This window comes from Syngnathus leptorhynchus, unplaced genomic scaffold (assembly GCF_054491065.1).
Source record: "Syngnathus leptorhynchus isolate UIUO unplaced genomic scaffold, UIUO_Slep HiC_scaffold_509, whole genome shotgun sequence".
Lineage (NCBI taxonomy): Eukaryota > Metazoa > Chordata > Actinopteri > Syngnathiformes > Syngnathidae > Syngnathus > Syngnathus leptorhynchus.
In genome coordinates, this window is record NW_028232425.1 from 5001 (window position 1) to 13145 (window position 8145).

Below are 8145 nucleotides of genomic sequence, written 5' to 3' on the forward strand. Positions count from 1 at the left end.
GGGAGGGAAGCTGCGCCCCGGCCGAGTCAGACTCAGCCGTTGCGGCCCCCCCGAGCCCGCAGCGCGTAGCGCGGAAGCCATACGCCCCCCCGATGCGGAGCGACAGACGCCCCCGCGACCGCGGTTGGTCGGGAAGGCTTTTCGGATAGAGGTCGGACGGTGTGTGTGGACGGCTTCCCGTGGTGCCGCCGCTATCAAGCCGGAGGGTTTGAGAAACGACATTCGCGGAAGGACCGGCGCGGCCGGCGGACGCTCGCACGCGCGGCGCCCGACACTCAGCCGCTCGCTCGGCCTCCGTGGATCGTGGCTAGGTGGGATGGATGCCAAACCGGGTCGTCTCGGTCTCGCCGCAGTACGGTCGCGCCGGGGCCTGCGGGGCGGCGCGGGGAGCGCACGCTCACGCAGCGGCCGGGGCGCTAGAGTGCGACCCGCAGTGGGTAGGAACCGTCCACCCGACGTCGGACGAGCCGAGGCCGATGGAGGCCCTACCAAGGCGGGTCATGAGTGCCAGTCGGTCAGTTGGGTGAGGGGGTACTCGGAGGCCCGCCGGGAGCAGACGGGCGACCGGGGATGGGGGGCGTACGCGGGCGGGCGCCGGGAGAAGACGGCCCGTCCGGGGTCGAATCTCGGCCTGTGTTTTCGGAGCCGGCCGGGCATCACGCTCCCTCCTTGGATGGACAACATTCGTAGTTGACACTTTGTGTCATTTTATCCGAGCGGGCGGGCGCCTCGAGAGGCGGACCGTCCGGGGCGACTTCGGCCTGTGTTTTCGGAGCCGGCCGGGCCTCACGCTCCCTCCTTGGATGGACAACATTCGTAGTTGACACTTTGTGTCATTTTATCCGAGCGGGCGGGCGCCTCGAGAGGCGGACCGTCCGGGGCGACTCTCGGCCTGTGTTTTCGGAGCCGGCCGGGCCTCACGCTCCCTCCTTGGATGGACAACATTCGTAGTTGACACTTTGTGTCATTTTATCCGAGCGGGCGGGCGCCGCGAGGCGGACCGTCCGGGGCGACTCTCGGCCTGTGTTTAAGGAGCCGGCCGGGCATCACGCTCCTTCCTTGGATGGACAACATTCGCAGTTGACACTTTGTGTCATTTTATCCGAGCAGACGGGCGCCGCGAGGCGGACCGTCCGGGGCGACTCTCGGCCTGTGTTTTCGGAGCCGGCCGGGCATCACGCTCCCTCCTTGGATGGACAACATTCGTAGTTGACACTTTGTGTCATTTTATCCGAGCAGACGGGCGCCGCGAGGCGACCGTCCGGGGCGACTCTCGGCCTGTGTTTAAGGAGCCGGCCGGGCATCACGCTCCTTCCTTGGATGGACAACATTCGTAGTTGACACTTTGTGTCATTTTATCCGAGCGGGCGGGCGCCGCGAGGCGGACCGTCCGGGGCGACTCTCGGCCTGTGTTTAAGGAGCCGGCCGGGCATCACGCTCCTTCCTTGGATGGACAACATTCGCAGTTGACACTTTGTGTCATTTTATCCGAGCAGACGGGCGCCGCGAGGCGGACCGTCCGGGGCGACTCTCGGCCTGTGTTTTCGGAGCCGGCCGGGCATCACGCTCCCTCCTTGGATGGACAACATTCGTAGTTGACACTTTGTGTCATTTTATCCGAGCAGACGGGCGCCGCGAGGCGACCGTCCGGGGCGACTCTCGGCCTGTGTTTAAGGAGCCGGCCGGGCATCACGCTCCTTCCTTGGATGGACAACATTCGTAGTTGACACTTTGTGTCATTTTATCCGAGCGGGCGGGCGCCGCGAGGCGGACCGTCCGGGGCGACTCTCGGCCTGTGTTTAAGGAGCCGGCCGGGCATCACGCTCCTTCCTTGGATGGACAACATTCGCAGTTGACACTTTGTGTCATTTTATCCGAGCAGACGGGCGCCGCGAGGCGGACCGTCCGGGGCGACTCTCGGCCTGTGTTTAAGGAGCCGGCCGGGCATCACGCTCCTTCCTTGGATGGACAACATTCGTAGTTGACACTTTGTGTCATTTTATCCGAGCAGACGGGCGCCGCGAGGCGGACCGTCCGGGGCGACTCTCGGCCTGTGTTTAAGGAGCCGGCCGGGCATCACGCTCCTTCCTTGGATGGACAACATTCGTAGTTGACACTTTGTGTCATTTTATCCGAGCGGGCGGGCGCCGCGAGGCGGACCGTCCGGGGCGACTCTCGGCCTGTGTTTAAGGAGCCGGCCGGGCATCACGCTCCTTCCTTGGATGGACAACATTCGCAGTTGACACTTTGTGTCATTTTATCCGAGCAGACGGGCGCCGCGAGGCGGACCGTCCGGGGCGACTCTCGGCCTGTGTTTAAGGAGCCGGCCGGGCATCACGCTCCTTCCTTGGATGGACAACATTCGTAGTTGACACTTTGTGTCATTTTATCCGAGCAGACGGGCGCCGCGAGGCGGACCGTCCGGGGCGACTCTCGGCCTGTGTTTAAGGAGCCGGCCGGGCATCACGCTCCTTCCTTGGATGGACAACATTCGCAGTTGACACTTTGTGTCATTTTGTTCGGCCTGTGTTTAAGGAGGCGGCCGTCCTCCACTCGGTCCGTGTTTAAGGAGCGACACTCGCGCTCCGGTTCGGCCTGTATTTAGGGAGGCGGCCGTCCTCCGCTTGGTCTGTGTTAAGGGCGACACTCGGTCCATGTTTGAGGAGCCTGGCCCTGACGCTCCTCTCCGGCCTGTGTTTAAGGAGGCGGCCGTCCTCCCCTTGGTCTGTGTTAAGGGCGACACTCGGTCCATGTTTGAGGAGCCTGGCCCTGACGCTCCTCTCCGGCCTGTGTTTAAGGAGGCGGCCGTCCTCCCCTTGGTCCGTGTTAAGGGCGACACTCGGTCCATGTTTGAGGAGCCTGGCCCTGACGCTCCTCTCCGGCCTGTGTTTAAGGAGGCGGCCGTCCTCCCCTTGGTCCGTGTTAAGGGCGACACTCGGTCCATGTTTGAGGAGCCTGGCCCTGACGCTCCTCTCCGGCCTGTGTTTAAGGAGGCGGCCGTCCTCCCCTTGGTCTGTGTTAAGGGCGACACTCGGTCCATGTTTGAGGAGCCTGGCCCTGACGCTCCTCTCCGGCCTGTGTTTAAGGAGGCGGCCGTCCTCCCCTTGGTCTGTGTTAAGGGCGACACTCTGTCCATGTTTGAGGAGCCTGGCCCTGACGCTCCTCTCCGGCCTGTGTTTAAGGAGGCGGCCGTCCTCCCCTTGGTCTGTGTTAAGGGCGACACTCGGTCCATGTTTGAGGAGCCTGGCCCTGACGCTCCTCTCCGGCCTGTGTTTAAGGAGGCGGCCGTCCTCCCCTTGGTCTGTGTTAAGGGCGAAACTCTGTCCATGTTTGAGGAGCCTGGCCCTGACGCTCCTCTCCGGCCTGTGTTTAAGGAGGCGGCCGTCCTCCCCTTGGTCTGTGTTAAGGCGACACTCGGTCCGTGTTTAAGGAGCGGCCCTCGCGCTCCGGTTCGGCCTGTATTTAGGGAGGCGGCCGTCCTCCGCTTGGTCTGTGTTAAGGGCGACACTCGGTCCGTGTTTAAGGAGCCGGCCCTGACGCTCCTCTTCGGCCTGTGTTTAAGGAGCCGGCCGTCCTCCACTTCCTTCCATGCACCACCACATTCGCAGTTGACACTTTGCCATTTTTTCAGAGAGGTGACACTTAGTCGTTTTTTCGAAAGTTGACACTTAGTCGTTTTTTCGAAAGTTGACACTTTGCCGTTTTTTCAGAGAGGCGACACTTAGTCGTTTTTTCGAAAGTTGACACTTAGCCGTTTTTTCGAAAGTTGACACTTAGCCGTTTTTTCGAAAGTTGACACTTAGCCGTTTTTTCGAAAGTTGACACTTAGTCACTTTTTCGCCACAGTGACACCTCCAGCGCGTGCCACGGCGCTTTTCAGGTCTTCTATCCGACCTTGTGCTGTCGAGGACGGCGTGTCCGACGCCGTGGGGAGACCAGCACCATCTCCTCCATACTCGTAAACGGGGTGCTTTGGAAAACGGGGGGAAAGTCGATGAGTACACTGACTACTGGGACCATTTCATTGTACTCTGGCGCACCTGAAGACCAAAAAAGGTACTGCACCTTAGCCCGGGTACCTCACCCCCTGGTACCTCGAGGAGAACTTAGAAAAATTTCGACAAATTTTTGGTGAGCTCCAGGGAGAGAGGCTGATTTTTCGCTTTTTGAGGCCGACCGCCGAACCGGCGCGGGGCGGACTCACAAGCCCCCCAGAGCCGTGGGCACTTAGTCGTTTTTTCAGAGAGGCGACACTTAGTCGTTTTTTCAGAGGCGACACTTAGTCGTTTTTTCGAAAGTTGACACTTAGCCGTTTTTTCGAAAGTCGACACTTAGCCGTTTTTTTGGAAAGTTGACACTTAGTCGTTTTTTCGAAAGTTGACACTTAGTCGTTTTTTCGCCACAATTGGCTCTGAGCTCCAGGGGGAGAGCCTGGTTTTGCCTTATTTCAGGCCGGCTGGGGAACCGGCGCGGGTCGGATGCACGAGCCCGGCAGAGCCGTGGGCACTTAGAAAATTTTCGCCGATTAAGCTGGGACCTCCAGGCGGAGACCGGCATTCCTCGTCCTCGGGGTTCGACCCAGGAACCGGCGCTGGGCAGACGCCGTAGCCACGCAGAGCCGTGGGCACTTAGAAAATATTCGCCAAGTTGGCTCTGAGCTCCAGGCGGAGAGGCTGGTTTTGCCTTATTTCAGGCCGGCTGGGGAACCGGCGCGGGTCGGATGCACGAGCCCGCAGAGCCGTGGGCACTTTGCCATTTTCTCAGAGTCGACACTTAGTCGTTTTTTCAGAGAGGCGACACTCTGTCGTTTTTTTCGAAAGTTGACACTTTGCCGTTTTTTCAGAGAGGCGACACTTAGCCGTTTTTTCGAAAGTTGACACTTAGCCGTTTTTTCGAAAGTCGACACTTAGCCGTTTTTTCAGAGATGTGACACTTTGCCGTTTTTTCGAAAGTCGACACTTAGCCGTTTTTTCAGAGATGTGACACTTAGAAACTTTTTGCCAAGTTGGCTGTGAGCTCCAGGAGGAGACCGTTATTTTTCGTCATTCGAGGCCGACTGCGGAACCGGCGCTGGGCGGACGCCAAAGCTCGGCAGGGCCGTGGGCACTTAGAAACTTTTGCCAAGTTGGCTGTGAGCTCCAGGAGGAGACCGTTATTTTTCGTCATTCGAGCCGACTGCGGAACCGGCGCTGAGCGGACGCCAAAGCTCGGCAGGGCCGTGGGCACTTAGAAACTTTTTGCCAAGTTGGCTGTGAGCTCCAGGAGGAGACCGTTATTTTTCGTCATTCGAGGCCGACTGCGGAACCGGCGCTGGGCGGACGCCAAAGCTCGGCAGGGCCGTGGGCACTTAGAAACTTTTTGCCAAGTTGGCTGTGAGCTCCAGGAGGAGACCGTTATTTTTCGTCATTCGAGGCCGACTGCGGAACCGGCGCTGAGCGGACGCCAAAGCTCGGCAGGGCCGTGGGCACTTAGAAACTTTTTGCCAAGTTGGCTGTGAGCTCCAGGAGGAGACCGTTATTTTTCGTCATTCGAGGCCGACTGCGGAACCGGCGCTGGGCGGACGCCAAAGCTCGGCAGGGCCGTGGGCACTTAGAAACTTTTTGCCAAGTTGGCTGTGAGCTCCAGGAGGAGACCGTTATTTTTCGTCATTCGAGGCCGACTGCGGAACGGCGCTGAGCGGACGCCAAAGCTCGGCAGGGCCGTGGGCACTTAGAAACTTTTTGCCAAGTTGGCTGTGAGCTCCAGGAGGAGACCGTTATTTTTCGTCATTCGAGGCCGACTGCGGAACCGGCGCTGGGCGGACGCCAAAGCTCGGCAGGGCCGTGGGCACTTAGAAACTTTTTGCCAAGTTGGCTGTGAGCTCCAGGAGGAGACCGTTATTTTTCGTCATTCGAGGCCGACTGCGGAACCGGCGCTGGGCGGACGCCAAAGCTCGGCAGGGCCGTGGGCACTTAGAAACTTTTTGCCAAGTTGGCTGTGAGCTCCAGGAGGAGACCGTTATTTTTCGTCATTCGAGGCCGACTGCGGAACCGGCGCTGAGCGGACGCCAAAGCTCGGCAGGGCCGTGGGCACTTAGAAACTTTTTGCCAAGTTGGCTGTGAGCTCCAGGAGGAGACCGTTATTTTTCGTCATTCGAGGCCGACTGCGGAACCGGCGCTGGGCGGACGCCAAAGCTCGGCAGGGCCGTGGGCACTTAGAAACTTTTTGCCAAGTTGGCTGTGAGCTCCAGGAGGAGACCGTTATTTTTCGTCATTCGAGGCCGACTGCGGAACCGGCGCTGAGCGGACGCCAAAGCTCGGCAGGGCCGTGGGCACTTAGAAACTTTTTGCCAAGTTGGCTGTGAGCTCCAGGAGGAGACCGTTATTTTTCGTCATTCGAGGCCGACTGCGGAACCGGCGCTGGGCGGACGCCAAAGCTCGGCAGGGCCGTGGGCACTTAGAAACTTTTTGCCAAGTTGGCTGTGAGCTCCAGGAGGAGACCGTTATTTTTCGTCATTCTAGGCCGGCTGCAGAACCGGCGCGGGTCGGATGCACGAGCCCGCAGAGCCGTGGGCACTTTGCCACTTTTTCGCCACAATTGGCTCTGAGCTCCAGGAGGAGACCGTTATTTTTCGTCATTCTAGGCCGGTTGCAGAACCGGCGCGGCTCGGATGCACGAGCCCGCAGAGCCGTGGGCACTTAGAAAATTTTCAGAGAGGCGACACTTTGCCATTTTTTCAGAGAGGTGACACTTAGTCGTTTTTTCGAAAGTTGACACTTAGCCGTTTTTTCGAAAGTTGACACTTAGTCGTTTTTTCGAAAGTTGACACTTAGTCGTTTTTTCGCCAAAGTGCCCACCTCCAGCGCGTGCCACGGCGCTTTCCAGGTCTTCTATCCGACCTTGTGCTGTCGAGGACGGCGTGTCCGACGCCGTGGGGAGACCAGCACCATCTCCTCCATACTCGTAAACGAGGTGCTTTGGAAAACGGGGGGAAAGTCGATGAGTACACTGACTACTGGGACCATTTCATTGTACTCTGGCGCACCTGAAGACCAAAAAAGGTACTGCACCTTAGCCCGGGTACCTCACCCCCTGGTACCTCGAGGAGAACTTAGAAAAATTTCGACAAATTTTTGGTGAGCTCCAGGGAGAGAGGCTGATTTTTTGCTTTTTGAGGCCGACCGCCGAACCGGCGCGGGGCGGACTCACAAGCCCCGCAGAGCCGTGGGCACTTAGTCGTTTTTTCGAAAGTTGACACTTAGCCGTTTTTTCGAAAGTTGACACTTAGCCGTTTTTTCGAAAGTCGACACTTAGCCGTTTTTTCGAAAGTTGACACTTAGTCGTTTTTTCGCCGATTTTGCTGGGACCTCCAGGCGAGGACCGGCGTTTTTCGTCTTCCGGGTCCGACCCGGGAACCAGCGCCGAGCGGACACATTCGCTCGCAAGTGCCGTTGGCACTTAGAAAATTTTTCGTTTGTCATCATGAGCTCCGGGCGGAGACCGGCGTTTTTCGTCTTCCGGGTTCGACCCGGGAACCAGCGCCGAGCGGACACATTCGCTCGCTAGTGCCGTTGGCACTTAGAAAATATTTCGTTTGTCATGAGCTCCGGGCGGAGACCGGCGTTTTTCGTCTTCCGGGTCCGACCCGGGAACCAGCGCCGAGCGGACACATTCGCTCGCTAGTGCCGTTGGCACTTAGAAAATTTTTCGTTTGTCATGAGCTCCGGGCGGAGACCGGCGTTTTTCGTCTTCCGGGTTCGACCCGGGAACCAGCGCCGAGCGGACACATTCGCTCGCTAGTGCCGTTGGCACTTAGAAAATTTTTCGTTTGTCATGAGCTCCGGGCGGAGACCGGCGTTTTTTGTCTTCCGGGTTCGACCCGGGAACCAGCGCCGAGCGGACACATTCGCTCGCTAGTGCCGTTGGCACTTAGAAAATTTTTCGTTTGTCATGAGCTCCGGGCGGAGAGCGGCGTTTTTCGTCTTCCGGGTTCGACCCGGGAACCAGCGCCGAGCGGACACATTCGCTCGCTAGTGCCGTTGGCACTTAGAAAATTTTTCGTTTGTCATGAGCTCCGGGCGGAGAGCGGCGTTTTTCGTCTTCCGGGTTCGACCCGGGAACCAGCGCCGAGCGGACACATTCGCTCGCTAGTGCCGTTGGCACTTA